Source organism: Podarcis melisellensis (assembly GCF_964234715.1).
Source record: "Podarcis melisellensis genome assembly, chromosome: 14".
Classification (NCBI taxonomy): domain Eukaryota; kingdom Metazoa; phylum Chordata; class Lepidosauria; order Squamata; family Lacertidae; genus Podarcis; species Podarcis melisellensis.
In genome coordinates, this window is record NC_138546.1 from 15,278,922 (window position 1) to 15,294,569 (window position 15,648).

At 44.2% G+C, this 15,648-nt stretch overlaps 1 protein-coding gene across 1 annotated transcript in view; it reads left to right on the plus strand.

The window, feature by feature from the left end:
- Window positions 1-15,648, plus strand: part of SHISA9 (shisa family member 9) — a 261,988-nt gene that overhangs the window by 101,317 nt on the left and 145,023 nt on the right. The gene's annotated exons all lie outside the window — the stretch shown is intronic.

The window sequence follows — 15,648 nt, forward strand, 5'->3', positions numbered from 1 at the left end:
TTAATGTTGATTTGGTGGAGATCCGAAATTGATTTGCTTCCCTCTCTGTGGCTTTCTGGGCAATGGTTTTGTGATGAAAATGACATGCGCCATAAAGGCACATCCCCCAGGAAAGTAGCCTATACAATTTCAGAAGGATGGGTGTGGGGACTAGGAGGATATGAAAATTGGGGGGGGGGCAGCATCAGGGTGGTCTTGTACTCAATTGGCAACAAAAGTCACAGAAACGGCAAAAAGGTGGCTTGACAAGAGCAAATGCATGAGCTTGAAAACACTGAAGCAGAAAGTGTTAAATGTCCAGTATTTTCCAAGCAAGCAGACCTAGCAAAGAGGACAGATCAGACAAAAACAAGGTGATATGTTACTTCTTCACTGAAGCGTTGTGATTAGAGAGCACTGGTAAAATTATTCCCACTCAGCAGAAGTTAGACCTGTTGATCAAAAAAAGATCGTGCTCTCATCTCTCTCTCTCCCTCTCTCTTTCTCTCTTTCTCTTTCTCTCTTTCTCTTTCTCTCTTTCTCTCCACCCCCTCCTACTGTGGTGTTTTCCTTATCTGACAAGCTTGGAGAGAAATGTTTCAGTTTTTGCAGGCATACCATTTTGCATTTTTAAACAACATAATCTCCAAAGTGCATGTTGGAGAGATCTTGCTTCAATTCAGACAAGCCTCGAATCTGTCAGAAGAAGCCTGCTTCAGTTCTGAATTCATCCAAATCATGACACAAGTGTGTGTGTGTGTGTGTGTAGACACCTAAGCAGATCTGCTTCCATGTGCTACACTCTATAGTACGATGATCTAAGGGAAGTGTTGCTACAGATCTCCCACCTAACTGTCCTCGCATGCCCCTAGGTTACATATATGCACATTTTAAAATATCATTCTGCTTTTGAATGAGCTTCAGTAGAAATACGTTAACCTTCTTAAGAAATCTCTCGGTTTTTTACCCATCTATTGGCAATGTTAACCCATGACATTTTGCTGTTCTGGAGGCCAAATCTCCCTTCCCTCACCCCCAAAATAGCACCAATAGTTTAAAGATTCTTGTTGCACTATTCAGATGCCAATTTGTACTTTTGTGGTCCTGCCTTGATTTTTTTTGGGGGGTAGGGAGTGTGCAGAATAAGATTAAATTCGCAGGCATGGTCTTGACTTTAGTGGCCCTCTAAATTGACTGAAATGCTCTGTTGAGAGGAACCCTCACCATTGTGGTGAATAAGCAGTGAGGAAACCAAGCCATATTTGTGTCAAAGCTGGGCTGTGCACTACAGCCACAAACTTGGAGCCAGGGAACAAACTCAGTTGTCAGGACCAAAAAGCAACTCAGAGCCACTGGGGAAATTAGAAGTCAAGGCTGACTAACAAGTCAAGACTGAAAGACAAGCCAGAATTCAGGGATGAAGAACAAGTCAAGATTGAAGAACAAGCCATGTGGCAGAATGAAGGAGCCACTTAAGTCAAGACTCCAGAGCAAATCAGAATGTATTGGACAGGCCAGAAGGCAGGACTGAGGAGCAAGCCAAGATACAGGAAGGTACCTCTCAGGTTGAGTGGTTCATTTTTAAAGGAAAAAAAATGTAAACATTTGATTTTCCTGCCAGAATTGAATGCCATTTGCAGGCACAGCCATCCCGTCTGACAAGATGGATCCTGCCCAATTTCAGGATGATAGCCACAGTGGTTCTCCCTCAAGAGCAGACCTTACCATTGGGTGGTCACAATAGGAAACTGGTGATTCAGGAGGAAGGTCGCTTTACAACAACCTTGCTTTACAACAAGTTTACAACAAGTTTGGAGTACAACAAGTTTGGAGTACAACAAGTTTACAACAGTTTGGAGGAAGGTTGCTTTCCAACAACACTATACCACACAAGCCAGTGTGGTGTAGTGGTTAAGAGTGGTAGACTCGTAATCTGGTGAACCGGGTTTGATTCCCGGCTCCTCCACATGCAGCTGCTGGGTGACCCTGGGCTAGTCACACTTCTCTGAAGTCTCTCAGCCCCACTCACCTCACAGAGTGTTTGTTGTGGGGGAGGAAGGGAAAGGAGAATGTTAGCCGCTTTGAGACTCCTTAGGGTAGTGATAAAGCGGGATATCAAATCCAAATCCACCAACCCTATTGTAAAGCAGTGGTTCCCAACTGGGTAGTATAGCCCCCTGATGGGGAATTACCTGGGGGTACAAAGAGGCAAGGGGGAGGCAGAGGGTGCTAGAAGTGAAAATGTCTACCAGTTTTTGAAAAGCTGGTACCACTGGATCAAGTCCATCAGTTTTGTTAATTAAATTAAATAGACTTAACTGGATTTTGAATAAATGCGCAATTAATTGTTACTGTTGTGAATTCTATCTTCATGGGGACTGTGCAAACCACTATACTGAATAATGCTTTTTATAGGATAGGGGGCACTGGGGATGAGTGTATGGAACCACAGGTGGGGAGTACCCCCCCCCAAGTTTGGGAACCAATTTTATTCTCTTCCCAGGTTGCAGATGGGGAAGGGGCTAAGGCTGAGAGAAAGTATCTTGCCTAAAACCACCTAGGCATTATGCCAGAGTTGGGCGATGCACACCAGAAACTTGTATAACTCGTTGTCTTAAGTCATTAGACGACATCATGCCTTAGACATTCACTTCCACAATGGAAAAGAGCGTCACTGGACATTAGAGTCACAAACTGAATTATCTGTGCCTAAAATTCTGGCCTTTTCTCCCCAATCGCCATTCATCTTGACATGTTCCACTACTTTTAGGTTCCCAAAGTATTTATTTGTGTTTGGGGTGGGGGGATGGGGCGGCAAAAGCAGGACAACCTGCACCATGTTCTCCCGTGTTTTTTAAACTAATGTGTCGCAGTTAAGTTCTCATAGATACAGTATATGCCGGTTGCCTAGGAAACAGCCGTAGAATGGGATATGATTGGCTGCATTGTTGGATGGAGTAGCAGGACTGGAAAGCTGACTTTGCCGGAGACAGATGCAGGCAGACAAGGAGCTAATTTTTGAGAGTCGCAATTTGGTAATCTAACTTCCATTAGAAATTAGGTAGGGGCGTCTACCTTTGTGTCCCATGGGCTTAATTTCCTGGCATTGGGGAAAACGCTGTGCAAAGAGCCAACCCCGGATTCGGGGAGGCAAGCCAAACAGAAGTGTGTGAGAGCCTTTATTCCTCCTCTACACACACACACACACACAGAGAGAGAGAGAGAGAGAGAGAGAGAGAGAGAGAGAGAGAGTCTTTTGTGCCTCATTTTCTAGACTGGCTTGAAATTAGGACAACTGACAGGCAATATCTCTGTCCCCAGACACTGCAATGCAGCAGCAGTAGGAGCAAAGAGAAGGTCCTAACCGGGAAGCAGGGATGCTTAAGGATGGGCGAATTCGTCATTTTAGCTTTCTTTCTGTTTCCCATTTTTGTATGTTATTATCACAGGTGTATACACTTTATAAATGCACACTTTCATCTCATATACACATTTTTGTAAGCAAGTCATAGCCAGAAAATGGCATTGCAAAAGCTGGAGTACTGCTTCAGTTCGCTTGTTGTTTCAGGCAGTGCAAATCAGGTAGGTTTGCATGAAAATGCAAACTGAACTTCATTTCTTTCCTGCCCCTGAAGAATGCTCAGTGCTTTCAGTTTCCCATACAAATAGACCTGAACTGCACTTAGCCTGCACTAAATATTTGGAACAAAGTGCAGCTACCCCTTTGATTTATCACTTCCTCGCATTCTGCAATATAGTTCTTGACTCAAAAGGAGAGGGAATGTAAGCAAAGAAACTGTGTGTGCACATCCATCCACACACATACAACACACACACGCACACACCACATACACAGCTATGACACTGATGCACAGCACATACAAACATACACACACAACACACACAACACATACATGTGCATCACATAAACAAAAGATGCACAACACACACACAAACATTTATTTCATAAAAATTGTACACAGCTTGATTGAAAAAACCCTCATGTTGTGTATGTGTGCCAACATGACACACGTGCACACCACACACCACATACACGCACAGCACATGCAACATACATGCATAACACACACAATACAAGAAACACACAGCACGCACACAGTGCACACAAACATGACACAAACATGATTGACACAAACACAATGTATGCAGACTGCAAGCATGTTCATCACATGCCTTATGCACACATCAATAGTTGGGCAGGATATACCTAGGAACACAACACAGAATTCTGTTGGGTGCCTCTGCTTGTATTATTTTAATACCTACCTCAATACTAATCTTAATACTATCTAGAAACAATCACTTCAAGGTTCCGTCTTTTAACATACTTTGATACTTCTTTGAGCATAGAGGTGTATTGCAAAATTCCGAGAAGTGAGAAATGTCCTTCCCATCTTGTAACAGTCTGAAAGGTGCAAATTAGACTGCTTCACTTAAACTTGCAAACCAGATGAAATTCTCCTTTGCACCTAATTGTCAGGACAGCGTAAAGTCAACTCGAGAGAAAGTTTCCCGGTGCCGTGTGTTGCTGCATGATACCCCCTTGACAAGCTAGCTTGATTGTACACTGCTGTCTGCTTGAAGTAACAGATGCAGCATCTATTCTTCTTTGTCAGATGTTGGCGGATCTGAACTTAGTGACTTGAGGAAAGCTGAGTGCACCATTTTCCTGCGTCTTCTCTCCTCATCTATCAAAACCTGGCATCCCACACCATCTGGTAAAAGTCCGTCAAACTGGCATCAGCATCTCAAGGTCGCATCAGGGCCAAGAATTAGGCTGAGCATCGCCTTCTATTTCTCTCATCCCTAGAGACCTGCTTCCAGAAGTATCTCAGTGGTAGAGCATCTGACTAGCATGCAAAAGGTCCCAGGTTCAATCCCTGGTACAGCTGGGAGAGAACCTTACCTGAAATCCGGGAGCATCACTACCAGTCAGTATAGGTGACACTGAGCTAGACAAATCCATGATCGGACTCAGTAGAAGGCAGCTTCCTATGTCCCTATGTTAACTTCCAACAACATCTCTTGATATTTTCATCTCTTCCTTGTGTGTCCACCTATCTAGCTTCAGGGACTCTGCTTCCTCCCCCCCCCCACACACACCTTTGGCAGTAGAACAGAACAAAGCGAAAGGAGTCTCTTACCATTTAGAGATTTTAATGATCACAGGGAGAGAACAAAGAATCAATTCCTAGGAATGAAGGTGCTCCCAATTAAGGGTTCCACCCACTTCTCCCCTAGTCACCCACATCACTTCAGGTCTTGCAACCTGATCTCACAACCCGTCTGCTTTCTGTGCTGCCACCTTATCCGCTCTCCTTGACCTTGGGCTGGGTGGATGGATGCTTTCCAGCGAGAAAGAGTCTGTTAACTCTCTCTTTCCCAGTTCTTCTCCTAGCTGTTCACCACCCAGTTCTTCCGAACTACTGTCTTTTGAACTAGGTCCCTCTGTGAACCACTGTTCCAAATCTATACTGTCCCACTGCTTCTGGGAAGATTCACGATCCTGATCGGGAGCGGGGGGTGGGGTGGAGGGAGATTCTCCTTCCTTCCAAAGAGCAACTATAGCATCCATCTTTATTTTAGCCAGTGCTAGATATTATAGTTGTGAACCCACTAGCATTTCTAACATGCTGTTATATGAATGGTCTGAACAAGAAATGGTACACTGCCCTACCAATCCTCAGCCTGGCCTCAGCTGTCCCTCACTCGCCTGCCTTCTTATTTACATCCATTCCAGGGAGTGGCACTGCCTGTGCCAATGCCCTCCTGCTTAGTCTCAGTTCCGACCTTGTAGAACTCAGCGGGCAAGAGGAGGATGGGGACAAAAACAGAATTAGTTGGCTCTGCCTGTCATTAGCTCTGGCGCCACCTACTGGTGGTCTCCCTGCTTTCCATCCAACCAGTCCCCATGTGTACCAACCGTCACTGCTATGTTCCTATGATTCAGAGACAGCTGTAACTATAACATTTAATCACTTAAATGCACAGAGAGAGGCCTCTGATCTGTCTATCTGTCTGTCTGTCTGTCTATACCATGATACCACCTCCCATTATTGCGTTAAGCGCCACACAAATAACAAAATACATGCATTCAGTTATTTTAATAGATCGTATTTACAGATGACTAGGCAAAACAAAACAAAAAACCGCCAGCAGCTCCCCCTCCCTGTACTACATAATTCACGCTGTCTACAGCCGCAAAAAATAGAAGTTGTATCATCTTACTATGGTCTGTGAAGTATGGAAAAACCTTAATTGAGCATAATCACAATATGTTAGCAGCACATGTTATTTTTTCAATTCTTCTAATTTGATATCTTGAGATTCAGAAAAGGAAAGTGATTTCTGCTCCCCGTTCCCTCCACCTTTATCCTGCTAAGCAGATGTTCGGTATCGACTTTCATAACCATTTATTTTCACAAGACATCTCCTCTCTTCAAATACCCTTTCTAAGCCTAGGACGCATTTGACACTGGTGTTTGGGAACAGAACCCTCAAAGTGCCCTTTCCTTAAATTACACCAGCCTTCCCTATCCTGGTGCTCTCCAGATGCCCCAGACAGCAGGGCCAGTGATAATTTTTTTTGCGTCACGTTTTACAAATGCACAGAAGAACATGCCCGCATCAGTAAAATGGAGAACAGCTACCTGGTAGAACATGCAGTTCTGGCCTTGACGGACAAAGATTCTTTCCTGTTATAAGGCAGCTTATTATGCCACTCATGGAGCAGAAAAGTAGAGGGAAAGGAAGGGCAGAGGTCCTGGAGATAAAACTAAGATCCAGGGAATACACAGCAGTGGAATGGGCTGTAACTCAGTGAAAGAGCATCTATTCTGGATGCAGGAAGTCCCGGGTTCAATCTTCAGCAACCCTAGGTAGGGGTTGGGAATGGCCCATGTCTGTTAAACCCTGGAGAGTTGTCTGCCAGTCAGTGCAGATGGTTCAGAGCTAGAGAAACCCTTGGTCTGAAAAAGAAGGAGGAATACAATGTGTAGAAAGGAAATTCCCCTAAAAAACCTGTGATTGAAAAATACTGCCACCTCCCCCAGCACTTCTAATATTGGGTAGCTTTAGCATACTCAGGAATCAAAAGTTTTGTGTCCCATTTGTAGGAAGTGTATACTTTTGGGGCATTCTGCAAAGGCAGCTTCTTGTGTTCATGTGTGTAGTGGCTAATGCAAAGAACTGAGGGAGGAGAGAGAGAGAGAGAGAGAGAGAGAGAGAGAGAGAGAGAGAGAGAGAGAGAGAGAGAGAGAGAGAAGAAAGAAAGAAAGAAAGAAAGAAAGAAAGAAAGAAAGAAAGAAAGAAAGAAAGAAAGAAAGAAGTTAAGCATGATACTCCAAAGAGAAGTCAAGATGAGTACAGTGGTACCTCGGGTTACATACGCTTCAGGTTACATACGCTTCAGGTTACAGACTCCGTTAACCCAGAAATATTACCTTGGGTTAAGAATTTTGCTTCGGGATGAGCGGCGGTGCAGTGGCAGCAGGAGGCCCCATTAGCTAAAGTGGTACCTCAAGTTAAGAACAGTTTCAGGTTAAGAATGGACCTCCAGAACGAATTAAGTTCTTAACCCAAGGTATTTTGGGTTGAGTCGGAATTTTGCTGTCTTGTTTAGTGCAAATGGGCCTATCTCTATGACTTCGCCTGACAAGACTAATGGACAGTCAGGGACTTGACAAAATAATGTTAATGTTCCTTAATGGCTGGGGATGTGTTTAGCATGGAAATTGCTCCCACCTGCCTTTGGAATGTGACCAGAACTAATGGAAGGGGTTCAGTTTTGACACAGAAGGAAAGAAAGCCTTGAATTTAGTGGGAACGGAAGGAACAGGCTGGAGGTCTACAGGCTCCTCATGATAGCCTGTTTGTTAAGCCTTCATCCCTGTTGTATTGGCATAAGTCTTAGCCGGAGGTTAAACATTGTCCAGGTTTTATGTCTGGGAATGGCTCAGTGGCACAGCACACAGTTTACTTACAGGTGCTCCCAGGCTCAGTCTCCAGGATCTCTACATACAGTTGGGGATATCATTTGCCCGAAACCCTTGAGAATCGCTGCCAGTAAAAAAGGACAGTACCAAGCTAGATGGAGCATTGGTCTGACTCTGTAGAAGGCAATTTCCTGTGTTATTAAGCATTTGTTTGCTTGCAGGGAGGTTATACGACAATGAGCATTCATCCTGATTTGCTTGTGGGGCCTTTATATGTCTTCCAAGAGAGCCAGTGTGGTGCAGCGGTTAAGAGCAGTGGACTAGTAATCTGGTGAACTGGGTTCGATTCCCTGCTCCTCCACATGCAGCTGCTGGGTGACCTTGGGCTAGTCACACTTCTCTGAAGTCTCTCAGCCTCACTCACCTTACAGAGTGTTTGTTGTGGGGGAGGAAGGAAAATGAGATTGTTAGCAGCTTTGAGACTCCTTAGGGTAGTGATAAAGCGGAATATCAAATCCAAACTCCTCCTCCTCCTCCTCCTCCTCTTCTTCTTCTTCCTGTTGATCATTCGTTCATCCAACACATTTCACTGCATTTCCCCATCACTTTCCTAACTGCAGAAAGTTTGTTTTTATTTTATTTTTAAGCATATTTATGGCACTAGGGCAACAGAGCACGTCAATTGCGCAGACCTAAATTTCTGAGGTCTCTCCCTGAATCACTCCCCCCAAATACTGATGGTCTGGGAGCACGCTAAGCACTGTCTTGGTTGATTTGGGGGGTTGAAAAGAGGATTTCCAGTTGCGCTGCCTCCTGCAAGGATCTGTTTATATTGGCTCTGCTCTGCTTGTGTATTTGTAAATAAATATCATAAAGACACCATGAAGTCCCCACAGTGCTGTCTCATCAGAAAGAAAGTGAATCCAGTTGCGTTGCCCTTGGATGCATGATTGCTCGGGGAAGAGGAGAGCACTTTGCCATTATTATTGGTCCACCAGAATAAAAGCGCAGAAGACAAAGAGGGTGGAAAGAGGGAGAGCCATGAATCAAAGCCAGAGAGAGGGGACAACAGAGGGGGGCCGGGGGGGACTGCTGATAACCTCTGTGTAAATGTTAAAAGGAGGGAAATAAGTAAATAGCAGTTGGGAATCAAGGGATGAATAGGAGCAGGCAAGAGGGCAGAAGAGGAGAAATGGAAAGCAACAGAGTGAGGAAAAATGAACATCAACTCTACCACCGCAGCCAGAGGAACATAGGGGAAAGAGAGAAAGGTTTCCTAAAGATTGAACAGTGGAAAGGACAAAGAGGAGGGTGATGGAATCAGCCTTCATTTAAGAACAAGGGTGGGCACTTGCAGACCCTCCAAGTATCCCTATTTTCCCAGGGTAATCCTGTACTTACCAAAGCGCTCCTACTTTCTGATTTGATCCCAGGTGTCCCGCTTTTCCTTAAGACACCCCTATTTTCATCAGAGAAATGTTAGACAAAAGAAGAAAAGAATCGTGGAAGGAAAATAACAAACACGAGTACTTTAAAAGCGTATCCCTCCCTGGGGAATACACCTTGAACTAGTACGAGGTTATTGCATTCCAAATATGAGCTGAGTTGCCTAGAGGTCCTTGTCAGGACAAATTAAATACATGCAAAGGCTTAAGCAGGGTGTTGTGAGGTGGGCTTTCTTTTTCTTGCTCTTTTTTGGTACATTACCTGCCGTTCGGCATAGCAAAAACTCAAGCAGAATAATCCGAAAGAGACAAGAGTTGGGGGAAATTCACACTGTGATCTTAAATCAACCTTGCAGTTTGGCACAACGTGTCCTCCAGTTTCAAAATATATACATTTTAATAAATGCATGACATCTCCACTAAGGACAAGGAGAAGAGAGGCCCAGCGTTTTCATCAGCATAGCTTTAAATCTTTTGCAACTACGACTGCCCAGGTAGCACCGTAACGCCAACTCATCAACAGGGAAATAAGTGTGCAGACCGTATTAGATTGCCTACCTGGGTGGTTCTGCCATTAAAAGGTATTTCTAGTAGTCCAACTGAGGCCATATATCTGATTCCCAGAGTGTTTCGGGGGAGCTTTTAGTTCATCCAATTCCTCACTATGACAGAGCTACCTATATGTATTGGCGGCTCTTTTGGTACTGCTGCTGAAGAGCATTGCTTTGTGTTCCTTTCCCAGTGCTTGGGAGCATCTTGAGGTCACAGCACACCATTGCAGTCTGTGGCTCAGTAGTAGAACATTTGCCTCGCATGCAGAAGGTCCCAGGCTCAATCTCTGGCATCTGCAAATTGGGCTGGGAGAGACTTCTGCCTGAAACAGTGGAGATCTGATACCAGTCAGTGTAGACAATACTGAACTAGTCTGCTAAGGGTATAAGGCAGTTCCTACATTCTTAACAGACAGCATCTTAAAAAGCAGAGACATCACCTTGCTGACAAAAGTCCGTATAGTTAAAGCCATGGTTATCCCAGTAGTGATGTATGGAAGTGAGAGCTGGAACATAAAGAAGGCTGATTGCCAAAGAATTGATGCTTTTGAATTATGGTGCTGGAGGAGACTCTTGAGAGTCCCATGGACCGCAAGAAGATCAAACCTCTCCATGCTTAAGGAAATCAGCCCTGAGTGCTAACTGGAAGGACAGATTCTGAAGCTGAGGCTCCGAAACATTGGCCACATCATGAGAAGAGAAGACTCCCTGGAAAAGACCCTGATGTTGGGAGAGATGGAGGGCACAAGGAGAAGGGGACGACAGAGGACAAGATGGTTGGACAGTGTTCTCGAAGCTACCAACATGAGTTTGACCAAACTGCGGGAGGCAGTGGAATACAGGAGTGCCTGGCGTGCTCTGGTCCATCGGGTCACGAAGCGTCGGACACTACTAAACAACAACATTCTTAACAAATGTCCAACACAGGATCACTCTGGGGCATTGCAGGCAATTAAAATGGCAGCTTCCTGACCAGAAAGTACTGCTTAGAGCACTCCTACTACCTACCTGACACCAGTGTCAGGTAAGGTCCACCAGGATGCAGCAGGAGAGACCCACTAGGGAACACTTTTACGAAAGCCCCCTCAGACTTGGAACTTGCCCGGGGCATCTGCAATATGAATACTTTGCTGATGGCATTCCGAAGAATGTTCATTCACAAGCATGCACTGTGTTAACTGGGGTTTGGTTTCAGGTAAGTGTGATGGTCTGATTCACAGGAAGGCATCTTCCTTCGCTCCTTTTTGCATGTGCTAGCCATCTGCTAGAAGTGCCATCCAGAAGATAAGGATCTTTGAGAGATCATAAGGAAGACTGTGGCTCAGTGGCAACACACCTGCTCAATGTGAAAATGACCCCCAATTCATTCCCCAGAACAGGGGTGAGAAACCTTTGGCCCACCAGGTGTTGCTAAGCTACACCTCTCATTATCCCCAGGTGTAGGCTATGCTGGCTGGGGTTGATGGAATCCAGCAACATCTGGAGGGCCACAGGTTCCTCTAGGATTCCTAGTTAGAGCTGCATACAAATGACAAGTCGTTATTCTTCACTTATTTGTGGGCAGTGACATTGCAGGAACCATTTCACCAAATTTCTCCAAGAGGAGGAGGAACTCTACAAAGCAGTTTTCCAAAAAAATATAGTGGGTTGGGTTCTTTTTTAAGCAACTCCGATTTGGGTAGCTGGTACCTGAATTAACACTTCTCCTGAGCCAAAGAGAAGCACAATTTCCCATCTCTTCAGTAGGTTGAGCTGAGAAAGAGAGACTGCCCTAACCTTTAGCAAGGGCAGTGCCCTTGGTTAATAGCAAAGGTCTCGTGTTAGCACAGCCGCCATTTCCCTTGGTGCCGTAAGTGCTGTGCTCACAGCTTTGAAATTGGCCGTTTGTTCTTTAATCTGGGGCATCCTTTCTGATGTGTTTAGCACATTCAGAAATGTTAAGAGCAACTGGAAGAGAAAGGGGAAGAAATCCTCAGGAAGACTTAAAAGTTGGATATAAGAAAAAAAATGACTTCTCACGGTAGACATAAAGAAATGGGAACCATTCCAGAATGCCTGAGTGGGGAGGACAAATACTAAAGTTGGGCTGGCTGATCTTATACTCTCTGTGATTGTGTTTGCATTGATGAATAAAGACTTCCCAACATTTTAGGGGAGAAAGGCTGCCATCCTAACCCCACTTACCTATGGAGTAGTAAGTTGAATTCAATGGGACATATTGGTAGCCATGATGGAGGTGGTGCTGTGTAATGAATTGGCAAAGCTGCATTTTGATCTGTGGCCACATTTGCACTGCAATCCTTTACATGGCTACTCAAAAGTAAGCTGCAATGAGTACAGCATTGCAGCTGGAGTCTCCGAAAGGACTTACCTAAGTGTACTTGCTGTGGTCTTCCAGATGTTCTGCATTACATCTCCCATCATCCCTGACCATTGGACTGTGGATGATGGGAGTTGGAGTCCAAAAACATCTGGAGGACCCCATCCCTGTGCTAGAGAGTAAACTGCACAGTACAAAGTAGGACTTGCTTCTGAGTAGGGTTGCTTGAAGAGTTCAATCTTGGTAAATTCACATATCAATTAACTGGATCTACACCTCCCACTCTAGCATGAAAGTTGGAATGCAGCTGTCCACTGGAATTCACACTGCTCCAAATCTTGTGATAGAGATTGATTTGATTTGGCATATTGTATTTCTATGCCACTTTTCATTCAAATGAATATCAAAGCGGCTTACAATCAAGAAATAAAAGTAACAGAACAAAACAGAACAGAACATCGCAAATACAGCATGAATCATATAAAATAATTAACAAATCATCAATAAAACACTATTAACAAAACAGCAACAAAAAAATAAGCTGAACATCACAATTACAGCAAAAGTCATATTATATGATTAACAAATCAATTCGACATTTATAATCTATAAAACATTATTAGCAACTTTAACAGTAACTTGAAAAAATAAGCTAAGCACAGTTAACTTCATACAACACTCTCCACACACCCAAGTCTATACTTGGTAGGAGCGGGGGAGAGGTACCATTTTCTGCTCTGCACCAAGAAGCAAAATGTGTGGGACCTTAGTTCTTGGGGGGAGGGGGGAATGCAGCAAAATGGGTGTAGAAACTTATCTTGAAAGAACAGGCATTGCACAATACATATTATGAGAGAAAATACATGCAAAATTCCTATTTAAATACACATTTAAATGCAAATCACCATGAAGATTTAAAAACTAAAACAGATTGATATAGAAATGGAACAGAATGGACCTATGGGTGAGCAGATGCGAATACGACACTGGTCAGAAAGAGATTTATTTATCCATTCCTCCTTCTAAGTAAGCATCGCTGCTGTAAGGCATGGGAGAGAAACTTCTGTGCAAATTGTGGCCCTCCAAACATCTTTATTTGGCCCTCAGGATTCTCCCCACACTACCACCAGACAGCCACACACCCATCTCCCCCAAACCACCCCTCTCCCCAGTCCCACATCACACTTTCCTTGAGGGTTGTTTGTTTTGTTCTTGTTGTCTGGTTGGGTTGAGTCCTTGCTTGCCTGAATGGGAAGTGGTTGGGTCCCTCCCTCCCTCTCTCTCTCTCTCTCTCTCTCTCTCTCTCTCTCTCTCTCTCTCTCTCTGGGGTAACTAGCCTACTGTTAAAAATAAAATTCACATTTCTTGCCCCACATTCTTCGCCTCTGGTTCTGCCCAACGATAGCATGTTACCCCCCAGAAGAGAATTCAGCCCTCAGGCTGAGAAAGGTTTGGAACAATGAATTATACAAACCATCACGATACTTGCAAGACAACTGTTTCTTGCACGCATTATTTTCTTCCTCTCTCAGTTTTCCTCTTTCTGAGTTCTTTCATTTCTGCAGTGCTTTTCAGAATCATCGCTCTTAAACCCTCTCCCAGCCTGCACACCGGTTAGCCATTTCAAGCATTTAACACTGGATGGTGTTCAATTTTCAGTAACAGGCTGCCACCTGTAAAACAGAAGGATAAAATGGCTGCAGATCTCATTGGGACACCCGGGTGGAAAATAGATGTTTTTAAACTGTTTTAGATTTCACTTCCTATTGTTGCCAACCTTATACAACAGGCAGCGAACCGTTCAACCATTCCTCATAATGCTTGGTTTCCAGACGCTTGATCATCTTGGTCACTCTCCTCTGCTCATGTTCCAGCTTGTCAATATCCTTCTTAAATTGTGGTGCCCAGAACTCCAGGTGTGGTCTGAGCAAGGCAAAATAGAGTGGTACTATTACTATCCTTGATCGGGACACTATACTTCTGTTGATGCAGTCTAGAATAGAATTCCCTTTTTATTTTATTTTTTGCTGTTTCATCACACTGTTGACCCATGTTAAGCTTGTGGTCTACTAAGACACCTAGATTCTTTTCACATGTACTACTGGCAAGCCAAGTGTCCCCCATCTGATATTTGTGCAGCTGGTTATTCCTGCCTAAGTGTAGAACTTTATATTTGTCCCTACTGAAATTCTTTTTGTTAGTTTGGGCCCAGTTCACCAATCTGTTAAGGTCATCTTGAATTCTGATTGTGTCCTCTACGGAATTAGATACCCCTTCCAGTTTGCCACCATCTGCAAATTTGATGAGCAACCCCCTCAATTCCTTCATCCAAGTCATTTCGTAAAGATGTTGAACAAAAACAGGGCCAGGACAGTACCTTGCAGAACCCCACTTGTCATTTTTCCCCAGGATGGTGATGAACCATTAGTGAGCATTCTTTGGCTTCAGACAGTCAACGAGCTACAAATCCACTTAACAGCTACCTCGTCCAGCCCATATTTTACCAGCTTCTCTGCAAGAATGAGGGCTTTTTCAAATACCTTACTGAGATCAACATACACTCCATCCATAGCATTCTTCTGATCCACCAAGCTGCTAACTCTATCAATAAAATAAATGAGAATCATCTGGCATGACTTCTTTTTGAGAAACCCACTCTGAGTCTTCGTAACCACAGCATCCTCTTCTAAGTGCTCAAAGACCAGCTGTTCAATTATCTGTTCTAGGACTTTTCCTGATATCAATGTCAAGCTGACCAACTAATAGTTACCTGGGTCTTCTTCTTTTTCCTTTTTTGAAGATGGAGACGACATCTGCCCAACTCCAGTCTGCAGGGACCTTACCCATTCTCCAAGAATTCTCAAAGATTATAGACAGAGGCTGTGAGATTACATCCAAAGGCTCTTGTTCCCTATCTTGGGCTGCAGCTCCCTCCTTACATCATTTATTCTGTTATCCCCAGGTTGGGCATGGCTTTCCTTTTGGGTGAAGAAAAAGGCAAAGTAGTGTCAGGATGCTGTCAGTAGCTCCTGGCTGGTTGTCCAGGAAAGTATAAAGACAAGGGAAAGTTTCTTACTGTCCTTTTTTATTTCAATCTTTAGAGAGAAAGGCTATAGAACCCAGCCTCTTGGATAATGAGTGAATCTCCCGAGTGAATCTCCACCCCTCGTCTCTCCCACTTCCTCATTCATCACTCTCATTGACTCTTCTACAGGTGCTGCTACATGCCCTCTGTCTTTGAGCTCTTTGCTCTCCTACTTTTAAGGCTTGCCAGGTTCTGGGAGATGGAGGACCAGGAATGCTTTCTAATGACAACGTGTCAGCCGGGTGTTGTTCTGGCTCTCCCATGATTTCCCAGCTTTTCCCCTCATCTGCCTCTGAGCTACTACCTCCCTCAA